The following is a 22,791-nucleotide window of genomic DNA, read 5'->3' as shown; positions in this document are numbered from 1 at the left end:
CCCCTTTGTGGACGGGGAGGGAGGAAGGTGCCTTGGCATGGGTCGTGCTGCCCAGAACTTGTGTGCAGGGACCCCTCTCCCCCAATGCAGGGACTTCAGTAGCTGCAGCCCCCCCCGGGCTAAGGGGGTCTTGCCAACGGCTGTGGACTTTAGATGGCCTGGAGATCTTTTTGTGGGGCCCCTGTACCTGGGCAGGTGGGCAAGCCTCCAGCGGGTCTCAGTGACCAGCCCCCCACCCCGGGTACCGGGGCAGAGCATTCTAAGAGCAGAAGCCACTCCCAGCACTCAGACGTCCAGATCACAACACAATGGTAGAGGCCCGAGAACACAGCCCATCTAACGATCAGCTTGGCTGTGCTGCCTCCAAGAGGGGTAACACGGGCAAACGATCTCGGAGGCCAAACACCCGAGTTGGCTCACCGAACGCAGCTGAATTCAGACACAGGAAACACCCGAGCTAGCACCTAAGGAACTTCAGCCCTGAGTATAACTATTAATCATTTTTGCCTTGAATTGTGCCTCGTTGAGCAGTCTCCTCTCCACGTTGTGTAAATACACGGAGATTGATAAATATAGGGAATAACAGTGTTAGGCAAGCGCTTTAAGTTAAACATTACACCTGCTTCATTTACATAAGGCCATTTCCCATCGCTCTAGCTGTGTTAAGAGGCCTTAAAAAGAGATTAAATGATATTTATAGTCCTATCACCCTTTAGATTGGCAGAGCAGCGGGAAGCAGCCTTAGCATAAAGAATCAGGTCCATAAAATCTAATAGCAACACACACTGATTTTAATGAGCCACTATTTTAAAATTACAGTAGGTTATCTATTACAAATGAACCTGCTTGCTCTGATATAACTGTACTTGCCTGACATTTCCCTGATGATCTGAGTCCAAGTTCAGTTATTAATATTATTTATTATTAGCATACTTCTAAAGCACGCAAATAATACATTTCTAAAGTGTAATGTCACTGCTGTATTGGCACCTTTCCAATGAGGCATCAAACTCTCTATTTCTTTTGACCAGACTACAATATTCCCATGCAGCAGAATCAATTAGAAAGGTAAAGATGCCATGGAATTATTCACAATTCTGCTGTTGGATCTGCTCACGGCATCACAGACTGGCGGCTCTGTGCTGTGCACACGAACAGGTCTCCGAAGAACAGCTGAATGCCGGAGTCCGGCTCCACCCCGAGGATGAGAGAGCAGAAGTCTGGCTGTAATAGTGAAAACCTTTTCGCCATTCCTGGGCAACATGAAATTCAGAGAGAGGCGCTGCTCCCCAGCTGGTTTGAAGTCAGGCAGCATGACTGGGTTGTTGCTGCCTGACCTAAAGTCATGGCACTTTCTATGACTTTTCAAAAACAAAAACAAAAAACAAAAGCGAATGAGGAAAACGGTCTCTCAAAACAAGTCCAGCTCCCATCGACCAGAATGGAACTCAAGAGCCACGTTTTCAAAGACGCTTCAATCCTCTCTCTGATTTTGAAAGCAAATAATCCAGCACATGAAACCATCTCCTGTGTGCGACCAGGCTGGATTCCTACCCACTTTCACGGTAAGCAAAGATAGAGAAGATCTGTTAGAGTTTGTCTAGCCAGTTCTCTCTCAGCCCTGGCGGTCAATGCAGAACTCCTCTTGGTTACCCGCGTGGCGGCCCTAGAGGAGTGATGAATCCATGAAAAGCACAAGGGCCGGGTTTGCCTATGCACCTTGAAGAGTGCAAAAAGGAAGGGGAGCAGGGGCTTGGGGGCAGCTGAGCGGATCTTCCAGTCCTTCAGCCACTGGCACAAGAACATAAGCAGTGCCGAGAGCTGCTCCTGCCGGGTAGCTAAGGCGCCCCTACACAATGGCTCCAAAGCTATTTTGCTGCCCGTGGGGACGATTCTTTGTGTGCTCTGCCCAGCGTCCATACAGAGCTACTCAGACCAGGGCCGCTGAGGAAGCTTTGCCAGTAACATCTGAACATTTAGAAGGCCAGGCTCTTTTGCAAGGTCCATTGCCACTATTAGGTTTTGTTCTAAAAGCAAATGCCAATGTTGCGATGACACAGAGGCAGCCATGACAGGCAAGGGGACAGCTTCAACCTGAGCGCTCCCCATAACCACAGTCAGGAGTGTCAGGAGATTTCGTTATGCCAAGGGCAGAGAAATCAGGGCTCAGCATGTGTGTTAAGCAGCAAGTGCCAGCTACATCCTAGAGTTCGACCGGGACCCCTTCTCACCATGGAAGGCCCAAGCTTTGTCCTTCTCACACGCTTGCTGTAGAACCACAACAATTGGCAAGGGCTCACACCTGAGTTTCAATGACCTGGGGACAACCCTCTGAGTTTTGCTGGGTTGTGCTGGCTACATAAGGGCCAAATTTGTCCTGGGAAGTCACTGTTAGCCCGTTCCCCCTCCCCTCCAAGACTATTCTGTAGGCCTTTGGTCAGCCAAACACGGACCCGGCTCAGTTCTACACTACTGCAAAGCCAAACTGCACTCTTCTTGCAAAGGAAAGCGGTTTGACGGCAGGTCGGTGACCAACCTTCTGTCCCAGATGAACACTTGCTGGACAACTAAGGGTACGCAAACTGCCATCTTTGCAGATTGGATGCAGATCTAAATTTTTGTATCCGTGCAGGGCTCTACCATTAAGACCTACACCGATGAAGTGATCAAAGAGAGAATCCAGGACAGACAGGGCTGGGGAAACACCATTGAAAGATCTAGCAGAGAAGACCTAAGAGCCACACAGGGCAGGTTCCAATGCTGAGCAGAAGCATTCTAGAATTCAGCAGGTGGACTGGCAAAGGCAGCGACGGTCGCTCTCCACTACCAGAAAACGAAACTTGCATCGTATTAGCGGCCCAGCCTTTCAGGGGACCAGCACAGAACTGCAACTCTGAAAATCAGGTTACAGTGTATGAAACATCCTAATTGGTTGTCACTAATATAGACTGAAAACGAGTGCTGTGATCAACCTCTTTGCATGAGATAAAACACTGATAAGACACAGAAAATTTGCATAGTAATAGACAGTTATTAATGCTAAAAGGTTTAATCTGGAAATGCACCCACATTTTCTTCTCCTCGCCCCCCTCAAAAGACAAGAATAGGAGGAGTTAGGGCTTGGATGGAGGGGGAAAATTACACATACAACCTTGGTCAGTGCAACTACGTAGAGACAATTGCAGAACAATTGACTCAGACACCTGATCTCGCAAGGATGTAGGGCAAATGTATGAGATCAAAGCATTACTGAATGGCTCTAACAAGGTATGAATTGATGTGGACAGGCGCACCGACAGCCTCTGCGGGCCCCTGGACAGGGTCTGTATGGGAGGCCCCAGCTCTGTGCTCCCACAAGGGGCGGGGCCTCGGGCAGAAGCGGCGGAGCCAGAGCGGCCAGCCCTGAGCGCCAGCTGCAGCGCACCTCCGGTGGTGAGTTAAAGGGTCCAGTGCTCCGGCGCCGCTCCTGCCTTTTAAACCCCTACCATGTGGCCTCTATAGTTGGCTTCAGCAATTCCAGAAGGAAAGGCCGAGGGATAGAGAGGCAACAACCCTACTTCCCCTTCACTTGTCCCCATCCAGCATTCGGAGGTTGCATCCCTGGCTGCCGCAGAGGGCCGCAAGCGAAGGGCTGGAATGGATGATGAGTGCATCTCACTTTACAACGAGAAACACCCGCTGCAGCGTGCGGTTGGCGAGAAGTGCGGCACTGGCTGTTTTTCCGGCTGTTGAAGAGCTGCAGCAATACAATTCCCCCTTCCCTGCAAGCCAGTTCTGAGAAACCAAACAATTTCCATGGTGTAAGCAGAAGGTTAGTAATGGGATGCTGTAGAGCTGAGGGACAAATATAATAGCGAGATACAGCATGATGGGAAGCTTTATAACCAACAGAGCCAGAGTGAAACATGCGGATCCATAACGTTACCAGCTGGCTTCCTGCCATGCATCAGATGGTAAGGAAACATTTCTCTCTAAGTGATGAGCCGTATCTGTAGCAATCATCCTAATTTCTCTTGACACTGAATGCCGTCCTGTTTTGTTTGTTTGTTCACAGTGGCAGGACTCAAGCAGGATTCTAAAAGATTTTTCTGATCCACCCAGATTTAAACCATTTCCATCTGTACCTCTGTGGCACAAATCAGGAGAGTCAGGCACTGTATACTCTGGGGAGGTGGAGGACTAGCCTCCCAACTGAGGCTGGAAAATTTTCCATCTGCTGACCAATAGCTGGCATCCACAACTTAACTGGAGATGCAAAATGCAGGCACAGATTTCAGGGACTCATACTGCACCCACAAAAGGAGAAATCTGACTTTTGATCAATATTTTCAGTGGGCCAAATCCCAAAGTTCTTATTGACTGTTTACTCTTTCCACAATGAGAGTAACCCCCACTGAGTCCATGGACAGGATAACACAGAGTAAGGAAGTGAGGATTTGGCCCTTTATTTTTACCAGCTAAGAAAAAAAATCTTACATCCCCATCTTACAATATTTCTCAGTTCACCAGGAGCATTTGCAGAGTGGCTGATCTGCTCATTGCATAACAAAGCCTTTTACAGGCTATTATTTTTATTGTAAGCACTTTCTGTTATTTGCTTCTAAAAATGGTTCAGATTTAAATGAAAAAAAGAGACATTTTCAATGTGCATACACCTACCTCACTGTAAGTCATCCTAACCCCTATGTCTGAAACAAAAGCCATGGAATTTTCCATTCCTTTGTGTTCTTTCGCCTACAGTATATCTTAGCAATTCAACTGTGGGGATGGTGCACAGGCTGTGATTTCTTATACTGTATAAACAAACTACTGCAAGAACATTTGTTCATTACTAATGAAACCTGCATAAAGGAGGCTGGAAGGAAGCAATTTAACACAACATAGATTGTGATTAGAAACAAGTCTCAAAGTAGTTTTTAGCTCTGCTTTTTGGCATGTAAGCCCAGACCATCTTCAGGAATGATGAGTAAATATTGTGAACAGTCCAGCTTGATAAGATGCTAAAGAGGAGGCAATTGTGAGAAAGGAGAGAAATAATTTTCAGATGAAATAATTAAGATCAACTGCACCAAGTTTGCAGAGCAGATTTTCAAGCATGTTAGCGGTGCCATCAAAGACTACCCACAGTTACACTGGGGGGTTGTTTATAAAAGCACAGCTCTTTCTGGGTCTGTGAGATTATGCTGTTTGAAGTTAATACAAATTATTCTACTCCAACTGCCCACTGCACTTAAAATAGATTTTATGTTGAGTTACTAGTACAACAATGTGCAAACACATACGGGAACATGAGAACTATCTTTATACATAGATGAGGGCATAATCCAAATTAAAACCATTACTTATATGACTTTTATAGGGCATTTGGACATGCTCCCCCTAAAAAAATAACATCATTTCCAGGGTAACTAATGTACAAAGGGGAGAGAGTGGCATAAAAACCAAAGACAACAAACAAAATACGTAGGATAGAGTGGGAGCGCCAGGCAATCAGGGAAAACCAGCTGTGCCAAGCAAGTGGCAATAGACACTTTATTCCACACTGCACAATTGTACCAATACCCTCCTCCTCGCCACACAAATGGCATATAGTGAGTTGAAATGGGCTACAGTATAACGCTCAGACTCACGGCCTTTCGGATTATTGTCATCTGGAAATCACTAATGCAGCCCAAGGGATCCCCTAATTGAAACAAACGAAATACTCCTTGAGAAACGTCTTTTGGCCTCCGATAAGCCTCCCTTTTATAGTCTAAGCCTTTGAAAACATTGCAAACCACTGCCACTATTATTTATTATTCCCAAAGAGGTTACAGTCAAAATATAGAGTATGCAACTTCGGGAAGCTGTAAATCTTTAGCGAGGTACCACTACAACATGGCCATCTTTGATGGAGGATACTATGATATGGACTTTAATTACAATGGTATGTGATGGTGCAATGACAGACCGAGTGCACCATGGTGCATAGGTACAATGGGGCAGAATTAAAATGGGATGGGCAACCTTAAAAGCCGGCAATTGGCACCTTTTCCGTATTTGACTTTGCAACCGAAACCCTTTTTTAACGTAGGCTTTTTGGGTGTAAAGCTCCTAGGTTTACAGAAATGGGGGAAGGGGAGGGAAATTCCATGTGGCAGCGCACTGGCTGTGGGCGTGGTTCATCAGCAGGATTAGAACATTTAGCTCCCCACCACGCACCTCGGCTGCTTGTGTAACCGGAGTACCGGGTGGTAATCGCAGGCTGTCTTCCCACACGAGGGAGCAGGCATATGCGGAAGGCAGAGGAACATTGAGACTCAGGGATGCTTGGTTCTACTCCAGGTTCTGAAGGGAGGGCACTTTAGTGGTTACAGAGTCTTCTATGCCAGACCCCAGCCCGCGCCAGATTCCTTGTGCCTTTGGCCCTGCCCGTCTGCCCGTCTCAGCTCCCTCACTCCACTTGGCCCTGGTCCCAGCTCACCTCCACCATCTTCCAGCTCTTTGTCCCTTCACCCCCCGGTTCTGCGCTGGATCAGACTGATTCCTCCCTCTCCTCCTTCTCATCCACGCGCCAGCAGGGGGCACTGAGAGCACAAGAGACACAACCCCCCTGGTTTCTGCTCCAATGCCTGATTCCTCCACCACCCTTGACAGCTGAGTGGGGCAACGACAGGACAAGTCCTGCTCGACCTACTCAACGTCTATGGAAGGAGCATGCAGTGTGGCGATGGCACGGTGCGTCTGCAGTCCAGTCGGAACACAGGAGCTGGGAGGGGACGGAGCATGCTCAATACCGGCAGATTCTTCAGGGAATTTAGCTGCCAAACTCACATATTCTCTTCTGAGCAGGTGTGAACTGAGATTAGAGGCTTGTACACTGCCAAATATGGGCAGATTTTCACTGGGATGTCCTTGGTGCCCAGGCAACTTCCCTTCCAAATTTCAAGCCCCTGTTTCAAAGTATGGAGGCATGAAAGCTACTCAACAAAACAGCTGTAACATTGGGAAAATAAATAACACATTTCCCCTAACCTCATTATGAGATGGATGGCTAAACCATTCTTGCTGAAATTAAAAAAAAATCAGCCCAAGGAGACATTCAACATGGAAAATTTCAGCCTTAAGTATTTAAGTTCAGCAAAGTTATAAGCATTCATGCATATACATGAATACTCATAGATATCACCACACATGGGTTTTAAATTCATCAGTGGACTAGAATTGGCACCCATACACCCTAAACATATTTACTGGGTGTATTTCCAGCCACTTTTTCCTTCCTCCTCTGCCACAGTAACTGATACATTTTATTTTCCGCCACATTTTTAATTTCTCTCATGTTTTATTGATACTGTTGCTTTTTGTGAAATCCCAAATTTCAAACCAGACACAAACATCACACACAAAGTAGACTTTGCATGATCAATCTACCAGGAAACACAAATGATTAAAATAAATCTTGGGCTTTATGGCAGTGTGGTGTTTACAGAGTACACGACATTTCTCAGCAATACAAATTGTACATTAAAAGATAATTGTCCAAATGCAATGCCAAATATACACTTGGAGTGTTGCACCATTACGTAGAGTAATATTGAAACCGTGTTAGACAAATGATGTTGTTATTTTGTACTAGTCGAGCTTCAAGATTGCATCAGGCTGCGTGAGTAGGTTTAGGAGTGATTAAGTTTACTGTGCACAAAAGCCAGCTATTTGGCAAACTGTCAACACAGCGTAATTGATATTTTAATTACACTACTAATACATACATGCTGCTGCTCACAATGAGCCTCCTCACTGGTGTTAGACAAACAGCTTATTTATGGCACTGATTATTGTTCCAAAGAAGTTTGCATTTAAACTGGTAATATTTTATAAATTGCTAAAAAAAAATGAACCAATATTTTGTGGCGAATTTCTAATGGCAGGAAATGCGCAGAGCAATGCAAACAGGAATGCTATGTGGGATGAAACGAGGCACAGGCAACTTGCAGCTGAATGTCCAAGAAAATCTCCTCAGGGTGAGACCTACTATTAGACAGCAGATGAGACTCTCTCGAGTTGCAAAGATTCAGCCTTTGAAATAATAATGGCTGGTGAAGAGCTGCAAAACAGGCTGCGGACAAGAATCCTGCATCAGCTCTAAGATCCTGGGGATCACTGTGTGTTGCCTGTGTAACGTGGACACCTAGCTACCCCTGACCACATGATTAGGAAAGGGAAATCAGAACTGCCACCCGTTGGCCAGACCCTGCAGCCCAGGACAATACTTCGGAGGTTGTGGTTAAACCCCTTCTAGATCTGAGCACACAAGGCGAGGCTGTAAGAAGGGAGCAACTCTGAAAGGCACTAGTTGGAGCTGTGTCTTCCAAGGCAGTTGTGCACCTCGTTGACCTCTGTGCTTTTGAAAATCTCCCAAGCAGTGCATCTGTAATTGCTACGGGCATCTGGGACATCCTCTTCTCTCCCATCTCCCCTCCCCTTTTCACAGTCAGCCATACCTGCCTCGACACCCCACTTAGACCCAACTTCCCCCCCCATCCTTGCTACTTCCTGCATTGTCCCCCAGGCACGGAATGACCTCCCAGCTTCGGCGCTCCAAGCCCCTGGCCTCTCATTGGTCCAATCCCTCCTCAAAACCCTCTTTGCGGCGAGGCTCGTAGGGAGTGAAGTGAACTAAGTACTGACCAGGGAAGAAGGCCCAGATAAAACCTGAGCTATTCCCCTCTTTGGGTCCTGCGGATCGAGATCTCTCCTGGAGAGGAGCTCTACGGAGGACTGGCTCTCTGTTCGGATGCACTGTACCACACTGAGTTGGGATTTTGAAAGCTCACTAGGAGTTTTGCTCTCAACAACTCTCTGCCCAATATGAAAATCCCAGCAGCTGAACACATCCTGTGCTTTTCACGGGAGGAATTGAGCATCTGCAATAACAATAATGCCACCGCAGTGGCTCCTGTGGAGCGGAGGGACAGTGCTACAGATAGCTGTGCTAATAGGCGAGGGGCAAGAAACCCAGCGCCCAGATGAGATGCTAATCTTTAGAATTCAGCACTTGCAACTGCATGCGGGGTTACTTGTTCCCAGCCATTCCTCGTCCATGGCCATAGGGCCTGGGTCCAGGAACTGATGGGCATCTAATGCCTAATGAAGTCCTTCGCCCCCTCAAGCCAAGAGGGGCTTTGCCGCTGCTTCTCAGGAGAGCCCAAGTGGCTTGCATCTCCCACAACTGGATGCAGCTGGCGTGTACTCACCGAGTGTGCAAGCAGGGGATTCGGAGAGGAGGTGGCCACGTACGGATGAGCAGGGTCATGGCATGGCCTTGGACTAGACGAACACAAGGGCTTTCAGCGTGGCTTAGTGGCCACCCAAAGCAACACGGCACTAGCACCTGAGGCACAGGGCAGAGAGATGCAAGCTAAGAGGTGCCGCAAAGTTAAGAGCAGAAAGATATTTTTTAGCCAACAGCAGATCCATTTACTGCCAAGTAAAAGCTACGCCTCAGGCACCATTACTGCTGGTGGGACTGGTCTGTTGGCTGCACCAACTGGGGTGGGACTGGCACATCTCGCGCCCAGACTCACAGACTTTAGGGGCAGACGAGACTATTGTGATAATCTAAAAGCTTATCTATGCAAGCCACTCCCCCGCCTGCAGCTGACTCAGCCTTTCACGGCCACAGGGCTGCCGTGGACAGCACAACTGCGAAAGGATCCAGACGCAACAGCTTGGGCACTCAGGGCTAAGTGTGCTGCAGAACAAATGGTGAGGGGCACATGCAGCGCCATAAGGGCCAGTGCCGCATGGTCCCTGGTCTGTCTGGAATGAGACGTCACCTAGGGAGGTAGGGTCCCGACTTGTTCTCACCCCCATCCTCAGCACCTGCAGCAAAGCTTGCCACAGGCTGAGCCCCTCTGGTCCAGCACAATGTTAGTGAGCTGGATGACCACTTAGCATGGGCATGGCTGAACTTCCCACAGTTCCAGAAAGTTTGTTCACGGCCACCAGTCCTGGCTCTCTGTGTTCGGCGCGGTTAGTTAGCTCTGATGTACGCCTAGCTCTGCTCAGAGCCCCGCAAGCAGGTGATGCTGCTAGACAATTCTGACTGCCCGGAGTCCAGCAAATTCTCTGGTTCAGCACCGGCCAGGTCCCGAGGGTGCCAGACTAGAGAGGTTTAACCTGTACAATGGCCAAGTAACGTATCTCGCACATTTCCACAGGCTCCCTGAAGCTATGCTGCTTTCTAGTTTACAAATTAGGTCTCACCCATGGAATCAAGTTATTATAAAGAGGGTGGCCTACGCCGCTGTGCCCCTGCACAGTCCAGAACCTGTAATCAGAGAACCGTAGAACACTGGAATGGGAAGGGACCTCAAGAGGTCCAGTCCCTTCCCTCACGGCAGGACCAAGCAGCATCTAGATCATCCCTGACAGGTGTCTGTGTAACCTGCCCTTAAATATCTCCAGAGATGGAGATTCCACAACCCCCCTGGGCAATTTATTCCAGTGTTTAACCTCCCTGACACATAGGAAGTTTTTCCTAATGTCCAACCTAAACCTCCCTTGCTGCAGTTTAAGCCCATTGCTTCTTGTCCTATCCTCAGAGGCCACGGAGAACATTTTTTCTCCCTCCTCCTTGTGACACCCGTTTAGATACTTGAAAACTGCTGTCGTGTTGCCTCTCAGTCTTCTCCTTTCCAAACGAAACAAGCCCAGTTCTTTCAGTCTTCCTTCACAGCTCATGTTTTCTAGACATTTAATCATATTTTTGTTCCTCTCTGGACCTTCTCCAATTTCTCCACATCTTTCTTGAAACATGGTGCCCAGAACTGGACACAATCCTCCAACTGAGGCCTAATCAGCACAGAGCAAAGTGGAAGAATGATTTCTCGTGTCTTGCTCACAACATACCTGTTAATGCAGCCCAGAATCATGTTTGTTTTTTGCAACAGTGTCAGACTGTTGACTCATGTTTAACTTGTGGTCCACTCTGACCCCTAGATCCCTTTCTGCCGTACTCCTTCCTAGACAATCACTGCCCATTCTGTATGTGTGAGACTGATTGTCCCTTCCTAAGTGGAGCACTTTGCATTTGTCTTTATTAAACTTCCTCCTGTTTATCTCAGACCATTTCTCCAGTTTGTCCGGATCAGTCTGAATTACGAATTATATTTCTCCATTGCTGGAGGAGCCGCTTAGTGAGACCTGACACTGACGTTTCTTGCCCTTGGGTCTAGCTGATGAGCCACCAAGATCATGAGCAATGTGCCCCAGAGCAGCTACTGACCAAGCCAGTGAGGTGCAGCTCTGAGCACCAGTGGGCCCCATGGAGCAGCTGCGTAGGGGTTGCTGGTTGGTACCATGAAGGCCCTTGGCACAATCCCAGTGCTGAGCACACAGCCATAATCCAGGACTATGCCCAGGCCTTGGCTGCAAATTCTGTCTGTCCTCATTTGCAGCTGGCTGAAGCATACGGTGCCTCTTTGAATGTGAGACACCACCCCATGTACCTATAAACAGCTGCCATGGAGGTGTGACCACTAACCCCAGCATTGCTGCTCCATCACCCCAAAAGCACAGACCCACCCAAACCTGAGTGCAAAGCAAAGACCTGAGTCAGCAACTTTTTATAATCTAGAAAGAGCAAAGTGTTTTTAGGGTTTTTTTTTTAATAGGTATAAAATAACGTTCTCCTAGGGTGTGTCTAGACTACAGGGTTTTGTCGACAAAAGTGGACTTTTGTCGACAAAACTATACCTGCATCTACACTTGTCGACGGCGGTAAACCTCATTCTACAAGGAATAATGCCTTTTGTCAACAGAGTTCTGTTGACAGAGCGCGTTATTGCATCTACACTGTCCTTTGCATCTACACTCTCATGTCGACAAAGAGGCTTGCTTTGTTGACAGAACTGGATGTAATCTAGACGCTCTTTGTTGACAGAAGCTTTATCGACAGTATCTGTCGACAAAGCCTCTGTCGACAAAAGCCTGTAGTCTAGACGTACCCCTAGGCTTGTCTTCCAGGTTCCAACTCGGAGTGAAATTTTATAACCTACTGATAAACTCCAGGAAAAAAAAGGGGGGACCCTTCAAATAAAACGCTTACAGAATCTTACCAAGAACGTATGTGGGTGCTGCTAAACTAAATTCACAAGGAGGTGGGGCAAATGCCATAAAAGAGTTAGTGAAGGCAAAATAATGTTCATTAAAAATAGAAAAACAACTGAAAAAATATCCTTTGTATTCAACCTCGCACTCGTACATCATAATGTTCCAGTAAAAGCCCATTTTCCCTTGAGATAATAAAAGAATTGAATTTTTCCTTATCGGTCATCTATTTTTCTAGCTAAAGCTATTACTCCCTCTCTGCGGTTGCTAGGCAACAAGAAATATTAATAGCAGCTTTTATTAGCTTAGCTTTAGCAGCAGAGTACCAGAATGAGAAAATGGAAAACATAAATGTGTTACATAAATCTTTCAACCTTTCAGGGTTTGTGTTAGTCTCTGTTTTCATAATGATTTATTGAAGTGATGGTTCATTTATGAGAAAAAGGAGTGTGAAATAAGAAAACGGAACATTACCCTGAAGGACTGTTTGAAAATAAATAATTATAGGAGGTGAAGAAAAGCTGTTTAAAACCATTTTTCTGAGTTTTATAAAATTTAAAAAGACATATTTCTTTCATTTATTGCCGCTGAGAAAAACACAAGCAGGGGACTACAAACAGGTCTTCGTTTAATACAAAGAAAGCTTCGCATGTGATTGTGTTATTATTTTCGAGCCAGGCCTTATGGTAGGCAGTTTAGTTTTCAACTAACGAGCAGAATTTACAAATTAGTTAAAAACCAAGGTGTAAAAAATTGGTACAAATCCAGAGAGGCACATATAGTTTTAGGTCAAAATCTGTACATTTTCACTCTCGTCAGACACCTCTTTGGTGACAGTCCCTGGGCTGACGAAGTCTGTCTCTACATTAAACTGCACCGACATTACTGCTGTTCATTGTGTTGCAAGCCCTGCTAATTTAGAATTTAACTTGGTTTGCAGCTTGATTTGTGAGGAGTCATGTTCTGTTTTATTGCTGCCATCCTCAACAATATGTCTGGTAAACAAACTTGCATACGGTGCTCCAGTTATTTCTGATTGTGCATCACAGGTGTTTCTAAACTCCGTAACTCTGGAAAACAGGCCTGTATGGCTGCCATGTGGAAAAGCAAGACATAAGGTCCTGGTATCATTCCATCTCTCCTGCAAAGGATTTCTACCTATTTGGGTGAGTTCCACTGAATAACACCGAATTCTTGTTAAAAAGGTGAAATCCTGGCTCCATGGATGTCACTGTAGTTCTGGATGGACAAGTGCAATTTTAAGGCCTGCAGAAGGCACACCCACAAAATGGACTCTCCAATGAACCTAAGTTATGAAAGCACCCCACACTATTATCCTCCTGATCGCATGGACATTTCCTCTGAGTGCTGTGCATCACCCCTGACCTCCACATCTCAGCCCATGAGGGCCCTGCGCTGAATCCAGCACAGAGAGGATGCCATGCTACAGAGGCTATGATCTCACCCCTGATCTTGTCTAGGATGGAGGTCCACAGGCCACGAGCTGACCCATAGTTCTCGGGGGACAGAATTACACCCACTATTGCCAATACCATCGTACAGGATTTTCTACCTTTTAGCGCCATCATAAGAGCAAATTTGCAGCCAGGTTTACCAGCTTCCCCCCTAAACCTAAGACAACAGAAATATTGTTTTAAATTATAAAGAAAGAAAATTCCAACGGGAACAGATTTTCTAAAATTCAACAAACAAGCATCTCCTCTTCGGTGCAGGAGAACAGGCAAGTGAAACCGACTAAGGTGTGGTCCCATAATATTTGCCCATTGTGGGATCAGGGCCTAACAGCTGACGGAAGCGATGCTAACTTTGCTCGCGCTGGAGTGAAACCCTAAAAGGAGATGAATACCAGAGCTAGAGGGAGCTCAGTTCAATTTCCTTTTTAATTGTTCATCTCTAATAATCTAAGCCTTTGGGTTTGATGCAGTGGTAGGCCAAGGGACACTAGTTGGATAGAGGCAGTAGCAATGTGAGGGATGGGAATTGGATGTACAACATACTATATGTTAAATACAAACAAGTCTCATCTATATTAATTATTTTTTGTGTCCTGTTCTGTTCTAAGACAAATGGGACCATTTAGACTGTAAGCTCTTCAGGGCAGACTCTCAGGGTATGTCTACACTACCACCCTAGTTTGAACTAGGGTGGTTAATGTAGTCAATTGAAGTTGCAAATAAAGCCCAGGATTTAAATATCCCAGGCTTCATTTGCATCTTGCCAGGAGCTGCCATTTTTAAATCCCCGGTAGTTCGGACTCCGTGCCCACGGCTACACGCGGCACAGAGTAGGTAGTTCGAATTAGGCTAATTCAAACTACCGGTACAGTTCTAATCCGAACTACCTACTCCGTGCCGCGTGTAGCCGCGGGCACGGAGTCCGAACTACCGGGGATTTAAAAATGGCGGCGCCCGGCAAGATGCAAATGAAGCCCGGGATTTAAATGCAACTTCGATTGACTACATTAACCACCCCAGTTCGAACTAGGGTGGTAGTGTAGACATACCCTCAGTGTGTTTGTACAGTACTTAACACAATGGAAACCTCACCACAGCAGAGATCTCTAGGTTCTACCACAACGAGATCACCCTCTTGATGACACTGTTCCATTAAATCCTCTGTACAAATCCTACAAATAATACTTTAATACTTCGTATTTAAACATGTAATTTTTATTTAAAATGGGATAGGAATTTAAATATATTGAAGTAGTCTGGTGTTTAAATATTTATAAACAATAAACAAAGGATACCATCTGCCTAGCTAAAAAACACGTTTAACTATTTCCACACCTGGGAGAAACAGAAAATGGCTATCACTTGTTTGCCTCATACATTAGTAATTTTGGAGTTGGAAAATGATCCAAAACCCATTTAAATCAATGATGATGTACTGAGGGTGGACTCCTTTGGGCAGAGACCCTCTCTTTGCTCTGTGTCTGTACAATGCCTTGTAAAATGGGGACTGAGTCCATGCCTGCGGCTTGGAGACACTACCGCAATACAAATAATTAACCACACAGTACACAGACTTCACTGGGGCTGGCTCTGGCCAATATGGACAGCTGTGTATGGACGCATCGGCAGGTCTAACTCAGAAGAAAGAGTGGGTGAACATATCAGAGCAGTCTGAGGAAACAGCAGAGATGACCAAGGGTGTGATCCTGGGAACGGTTATACCTGCCAGGTCCCACTGACAATGTGAAGGAAATACGATACTTTGGGGCTTTTGCCATTTGCAGGACAGGAGCCCAGGGGAGAAATTGCTTGGGTGGGAGAAGCGGTAGGAAAAGCCCGGGAGAACCAAGGGGCTGGGCACTGGGGCCTGTGGGGACTAAGGTATGGGAGCTGGGGGTGAGCAATAGTAGAGAGATGGAGCAAAGACATGTTGAGCGAGAGAAGAAGAGGGGGGGAATCAGAAAAGAAAATGCAGGAACGCAGTCCCAGGGCTTTGGAGAGTTCCATCTGACATTTTAATGGTCTCATTTAATGACACTGTTTCTTATTTATTAGTCAGATCGTGGCCAGGGCCTACTATGTATAGGGTTGCCAGATGGTTTAACCAAAAATACCACCTTCCCCCGCAAAAAAACAAACCACCGGGGAAAAAATTCTGTTGAGGGGAAAAAAAGGGGAGACCAAAGTTGTTGAGCAAATAAAATATAAAATAATAATAATAAAAAAAAAAACCCAGCATGGCCCCTTTAAAAAAAATACTTTTGAGGCTTTTTGGCCCTAAAAGGCTGCCGGCAGCCGTCTGCCATCTTGTCTCCCTGCTCTGGGCCAGACACCTCCCCTGCGCAACCCGGTGAGCACCTGGGATTTTCGCCTCCTGGCTGGGAAAAAAATCCGAAAATACATTTTAGGACATTTTAGGTGTCCGGTATTTTCTGACTATTTTTAACCAGATGGGAGGTGAAAATATCAGACTGTCTGGGTCAATACCGGACACCTGGCAACCCCAGCTATGTGCGAAGCACCATCCACCCACAAAGGGCCGCCCTGAACAGCTCACCGCCTGTGCTCATCGACCATTTGCATTTTTGATGATCCCAGGCTTTGATCAGGGAGAGGGGAGGCTTCAACTCCCCCCAAACACACATCCGCACGTGTGCACATGCACACGCAGAGCCAAAGGAAGTGGTTATTTTTAGTTTCCATTTGCCTTTCAGAGGCAGGCAGATTGTTTACAGGTGGATTGTTATTACACTTTTATTTATTTCTATTTCATACGCATCCTCCACAAAGGTAAAAGAACGCTGCTGCCAAACCAAGCAGTCGATTGTTAGAAATCTTAATCCTGCTTCTTTGTGCATGTATCCTGTGCCCTAACTGAGAAGGGGGGTTATGTGGGGAAAAAATAGCACGGGCTATAATTAAAGACGGTGCCCTAATGCATTTGAATTAAAGCTGCATAAGCAACTGTAAATCTGGCATAGTCTAACTGTAGACTGCTTGACTTTGCAGCCTTAATGTTCTTTTGACAAAGGGCTTGCCAACCTGTGCAGCCCTGCAGCTATGCTTGTGCAGCACTTAGCAAGCACTGCCAACATTGACAGTTATTCCTCCTTTAATGGTAGTTCGAATTAGGAGCTTTAATTCGAACTACCTAGTCTGTGCCGCATGTAGCCACAGGCAGGTAGTTCGAACTACGGGGCATTTAAAAATGGTGGTGCCCGGGAACATGCAAATGAAGCCCGGGATATTTAAATCCTGGGCTTCATTTGCAAGTTCGAATGCCTACATTAACCACCCTAATTCGAACTAGGGTGGCAGTGTAGACATACCCTGTGTTACTTGTGGGTGTGGACTTTTCACACCCAAGCAATGTCATTATGCCATAACGTAAGAACTAGGGGTCACCAAATGAAATGAATAGGTAGGAAGTTTAAAACAATGGGAAGTTTTTTTTTCATGCAGCACACAGTCAACCTGTGGAACTCCTTACTAGAGGATGTTGTGAAGACCGGGACTTTAACAGGGCTCAAAAAAGAACTAGATACATTCATGGAGGTTAGGTCCACCAATACAGATTAGCCAGGATGGGTAGGAATGGTGTCCCTAGCTTCTGTTTGTCATGGTCTGGAAATGGATGACAGGAGAGGGATCACTTGTTCTGTTCACTCCCTCTGGGGCATCTGGTATTGGCCACTGTCGGCAGACAGGATACTGGGCTGGGTGAACCTTTGGTCTGACCCAGTCTGGTCTGTAGTGTAGACCAAGCCTTAGTGAGTGTGTGAAAGGAGTATACAATTTTCAGACTTTTTGTAATTAAGAACTCTGTGTCCCCCCACTCGATTTGAACCTTCAATTTCTGGCCCTGGTGCTCATACTGCTACAGCACTTGCTAATAGCTACCATTGCGTTGTATGCCCCTCCACCCCCACACTCTCCGCACCAGTGTAAGGAACAATGTCGTCTTTGGTTCTGCCTCTGCCCTAGTGGAACCCGTGCGAAAGGAGAGCAGGGGACAGAGCTCTCAGCAGGGGTATGTACCTCAACTCGAACCCCCTTCCTGACCCAGTCACGCACAATGCCCCGGCCCAAGGAAGGAACGGCCCAGTCATGGCGCATTTCCAGTGCTCTAACAGCCTGACACAGCCACCAGGGCCATGGGGAAACAAGGCCAGGTTCCGGGAGTGGACGTTTGTTCATGTCGAGTTTTGTGATATTCATCTCCTAGGAGCGGGTGTGAGACAACATGACCCCAAGGGTTTGAGTAAGTGACAGTGGGAGGTGCCGTTCCCAACGGGCCAATGAGGGAGCTGCCAGTGGGCTCAGGACAACCAGCAGCGCCGCTGTGAGGGCGTGAGGCGTAGGAGCTGGTGCGCTCTGGACCCTCAGTAGGCTCCTGGGATTTCTCCCCTTTTGGGGTGCACCCCTGGGCAGTCTGGGGAGCCCAGTGGGCAGAGCTGTGTGCAGAGAGGGGACCCTGGCCTGAGGCAGCATAGGAGGGCGCAGCAGGAGGGACGGTGAGTGGCGGTTCTGTTTTCTCTGGTTGAAGTTCAGTGCAGGAGTGACCCCCCGGTAGCGGAGCAGCCAGTGCCGACAGGCCCTGTTCAGCAGTCTGACACCATGGGGGACGCAGACGTTCTGAGACCCCTATCTAATATTTATGGAAATATGTTCGCGCTGCATTGGAAATTCTTCAGCTCTGACCTTGATCACCCTTTGTTTCTGTCAAACATGTTCCTCCAAATCCCTTCTGGAAACTCATTTATTCACAAAAGCTCTTTAACCCCGCATGCTCCCATTCTCCTCGGTACCACTGCCATTTTACCTCAGCTTTGGGCTGCGCTGACTCCCAGCTCTTTCCTACCCGGGCTACACCACTCTTGTCACTGCTCTGTCCTCAGGAATCACCCCAATCCAGACAGCGGCCTCGCCCACCGTACCAAAGCCCAGGATGACTCTGCTGCCATCCCTCATCACCACAGTCACTCCTGATGGGCACAGAGAGGCCGCAACAACTACCGACTACAAGCACAAATTCTGTGGTCACTGAAGCCAGTCAGAAATTTTCTTTTTCTCAGAAAACACCATTTTTCTGAATTACTGTTTTTTGCATGGGGAGGGAAATTTTCATTTTGCTTGAAATATTTTAATTTCTCACCAAAACATTTTTATTTTATTTTTCACTCACTCTATCCCCTTTTTCTCTCCTTCACTTTTCCTCATTTTATTTGCCCCCTTTACTCTGGTGGCAAAAAACAGAGTTTTAAAAGTAGTCCTTTTTCTCAAAAAGAATTTCACTAACCAATTAGAGAGAGAGTCTGCAGAACTGGAATTTATCTACAGATTTGACACCATTATCCTGGGCTTGAATAAAGACATTAACTGGTTGGCACATTACAAAGCCAGTATCTCCTGCCATTAACATCTGCATTTCCACACCAAAAGCTATGCATAGGACACCTCCAGACCATTTAAGTAGCCTGATTAACACCGGTCCTACAATTGATAGGGACTTTTTAGGCTGTTATGTATCTCTCTTGGTTTCTGTGATTTCCACTCCAATTCATTCTATATATTTTGGCTAACCTGTATGGTGCCACAGGACCTCTCTTTGGGTACGTCTAAACTCACTCTAAAATTGAAATAAGATACGCAATGTGTGCTGCGCAAATTGTGTATCTTATTTCAATTTTATTTCAAAATAGGCTATTTCGAAATTTGGCATGTCTACACAGTGCCAAATTTTGAAATAAAGTACTATTTCAAGACATCCCTTATTCCTCGTGGACTATCATTTACAGGGATGCTGAAATAGCACATCCGTTATTTTGAAAATTATTTTGAAATAGCGGACACGTTCCTTGGATGCAGGGTATCCCGAAATAGCCTGGTAATCTAGACACACTCTTTAACTTTAGAAGCAAGGAGTATCACAGCAACCCTCTGAGATGATGTAAATACAGTTTGCTCCTGGGGGCGGGATTTAATGCATCCAAGGGTACTGAGGGAGTTGGCAAATGACATTGCAGAGCCTTTGGCCATTATCTTTGAAAACTTGTGCAGATCAGGAGAGATCCCGGATGATTGAAAAAAGGCAAATGTAGTGCCCATCTTTTAAAAAAGGAAGAAGGACAATCCAGGGAACTACAGACCAGTCAGCCTTACCTCAGTCCTCAGAAAAATCATGGAGGGGATCATCAAGGAATCCATTTTGAAGCACTTGGAAGAGGGAAAAGTGATCAGGAATAGTCAACATGGATTCACGAACGGCAAGTCATGCTTGACCAACCTGATTAGCTTCTATGATGAGGTAACTGGCTCTGTCGACAGGGGGAAGTCAGTGGATGTGATAGACCTTGACTTTAGCAAAGCTTTTGATACGGTCTCCCACAATCTTGCCAGCAAGTTAAGGAATATGGATTGGAAAAATGGACCGTAAGGTGGATAGAAAGCTGACTAGATTGTTGGGCCCAACTGATAATGATCAACAGCTCAATGTCAGGTTGGCGGTCAGTTTCTAGTGGAGTGCCCCAATGATTGGTTCTAGGGCCAGTTTTGTGCTACATCTTTATTAATGAACTGGATGAATGGATGGATTGCACCCTCAGCAAGTTTGCGGATGACACTACGCTAGCAGGAGAGGTAGATACTTGCAGGGCAGGTGTGTTTCCTAATGTCCAACCTAAACCTCTCTGGCTACAGTTTAAGCCCATTGCTTCTTCTTCTATCCTCAGGTGTAAAAGAGAAAAGTATTTCTCCCTCCTCCTTGTGAGGAGAACCAGGTTCTATTTCTGCCTCTTTAATTACTCAATGTGAGAATTTTAACAAGCTATGTCATTTTGCAGTGCTCTTTTCTGTAAAATGGGTATAGCAATTTCCTACACCTCAGAGGTATTGTGTGGCTCAACAAAATGGCTGGAAAGGGTTAGTTATCAGATCCCTGAATAGGAGACACTACCGGATTGCAAAACATTCCTTACCCTGATTCCCAATTAATGTCTGAGCACAGAGTAAATAGCATTTCCCATTGCTCTCCGTAATGGCAAGGTCATGTCAGTTTAGTACTCCTAGATTTTTCATTCGAGCAGATGAAAAAAAATCTGAGCAGTTGGACATAAATTCTAACCAATATTTGCATCCCAAGCTTTTCGCAATTACAATTTTACGCTTTCATTCAAAATATTCTTACTTCAGAAATAAAAGAAATGGCAGCAAAAATAGGAAACAGCTGTGTATGCAAAAATCTGTAGAGACTATTGCAAGGCGAAGCCCATAGAAGGTGTATTCATGGTCTTAACATTTGGATTAGTCATCTAGGTCTCGGAACAAAGACCTAATCTCATCAGGTTTCCTGCTGAACTCTCAAACCCAAGTCTCCTTCCTATGTGGCTGATGCCCCCATCGCTACCCGGTGACACAATTCATGCTTTGTTACTGCAGATCAGCAAACATGTTCCTCCTACGACTGAATTTTTCCTGAAATATGGGTGATGTTCATGGAGGCTCACAGCACCTCAGATGTCCTGCAATGTCACCCAAGCAATGCCTGAAGAATCGTCTACTTCATTAGACCATTATCAAGAGGAGAATGACTTGATGGGCATGCGGGCAGAAGGTATTAATGATAACATTTAAAAATCTGCTCCACATCTGGGATTTTATTGTTCCCTCATGTGCATGTACAGCTCCGAACAATGCTAATCAGGATTACCCAGGCACATAGAGACAAACAATATATTGTCATATGCACACGTTGGAGTCAATGGGATCCCGGTCTGTCCATCCAAAGGCAGAATTTGAGGGGAAAAGGAGTGGGGATGTAACCCTATAACACAAAGTTTGATAGCCAAGGAAAAGTGTTTGAAAGGTGGGTAAGAAAGGATTTAATTTGGATAAAAATTACAACACAATTCACTGATGGAGCTACCTCGTTATTGCCAGGACCTTTGGAGATATATTTCCCAAAGGCTTTGGTTTAAAACTAAACCTTTCCAATTCACTATTTGAGGATTCCCTGGATTTTTAATTTTAGTGGTAAGGGGGAAACAACTCTTAACCTCTCTATTATCTGTTTTCAGCACACTAAGCCCCCTTCTTATCTTCCCTAGCTCAGTCCTGATTTACTGTCAAGATGCTGCATTTGTAAAACAGAACCATAAAATGAGAAAGAGAACATTTCCCAAGGACTTCTCCAAAATAAATTATTTCAGACGTTCAAAAGCTGCTTAATAAATCCCACTATTCTTGTTTCTTTGGGTATTTTAAAAACTGATTTATCAGTGCAATATCACCTCTCAAAAATGAGACAATCAACACACGATAAAATTATCATGTTATGAAAATAGGGGTCAGAAGTAGGGTCTGTGCTTTAAATTAAACTAGGGAAAAACATCTTTCAAACAAAATTGACTCTCTTTGTCTCAGAAATGAATAATTTAATCAACTAAGAACCTAAAAGCTAAAGTGGAGCCCAATGTAATATTTAATTTCATAGAAAGATGTCTGCTTTCAGTATCATGCTCAATCAATTTTTTTTTAAACACACAAACTTTAACCAAAAAAAAAAAAGTGCAGACATGCTGAGGATTTTGGAGCTTTGTTACATTCCTAGAGAAAGTGATAATATCTCCTGTGAACACTATTACCTTTCACACCCCTATCTACCCATGCAAGGAAAAGCAAATGCTCTTTAACTAGGATGGTTGTGGAGATGCAGGCATGTTAATTAAAAAAAAAAAGCAAAAAAAAAAGCTCTGTCTGATACTGATGCAGTCCTGTGACACCCATGGAAATCAATGATCTTAAAAGCAAACAACATAGAAAACCTACAATGTCGTTAAATAGGCTAAAAGGGAAAATATTATTAAATGACTTCATCGTAAAATCAGTATAGCTGATGAAATCAAGACAAAAGCTTACAACACAACATAGCTGGCTCTAAGTTGAATTCATCATGACACTGGATTAAATAACCCATTTCTCCCCTGAGACCTCCATTTGTAATTTTTCACTAATTTGCCCTGTGCTAGTTCTTTCTGCAACAGGTTAACATTCAACTCCTGAAGAAACTGCCTTGTCCCAGAGTAACCCAAAAGACATTTTAGGACTGCCAACTTTAAGGCGTGGCAGGACTGGTAACCGATCCTGACTTTGTGAGGGCATGGAGTAGGTTCATTTCTTTCACTAAATGGGCCAGTGTGCAGACTGTGCCCATTTTACAGCACTT

At 45.6% G+C, this 22,791-nt stretch overlaps 1 protein-coding gene across 6 annotated transcripts in view; it reads right to left on the bottom strand.

Annotated features, from left to right (window-relative positions):
• The window catches only part of TOX2 (TOX high mobility group box family member 2), a 256,019-nt gene that overhangs the window by 101,562 nt on the left and 131,666 nt on the right, over positions 1-22,791 (bottom strand). The window lies entirely within an intron of this gene.

Source organism: Pelodiscus sinensis, chromosome 18, assembly GCF_049634645.1.
Source record: "Pelodiscus sinensis isolate JC-2024 chromosome 18, ASM4963464v1, whole genome shotgun sequence".
Classification (NCBI taxonomy): domain Eukaryota; kingdom Metazoa; phylum Chordata; order Testudines; family Trionychidae; genus Pelodiscus; species Pelodiscus sinensis.
The sequence above is the reverse complement of the archived record's forward strand: the minus strand, read 5'-3'. Positions and strand labels throughout refer to the sequence as shown.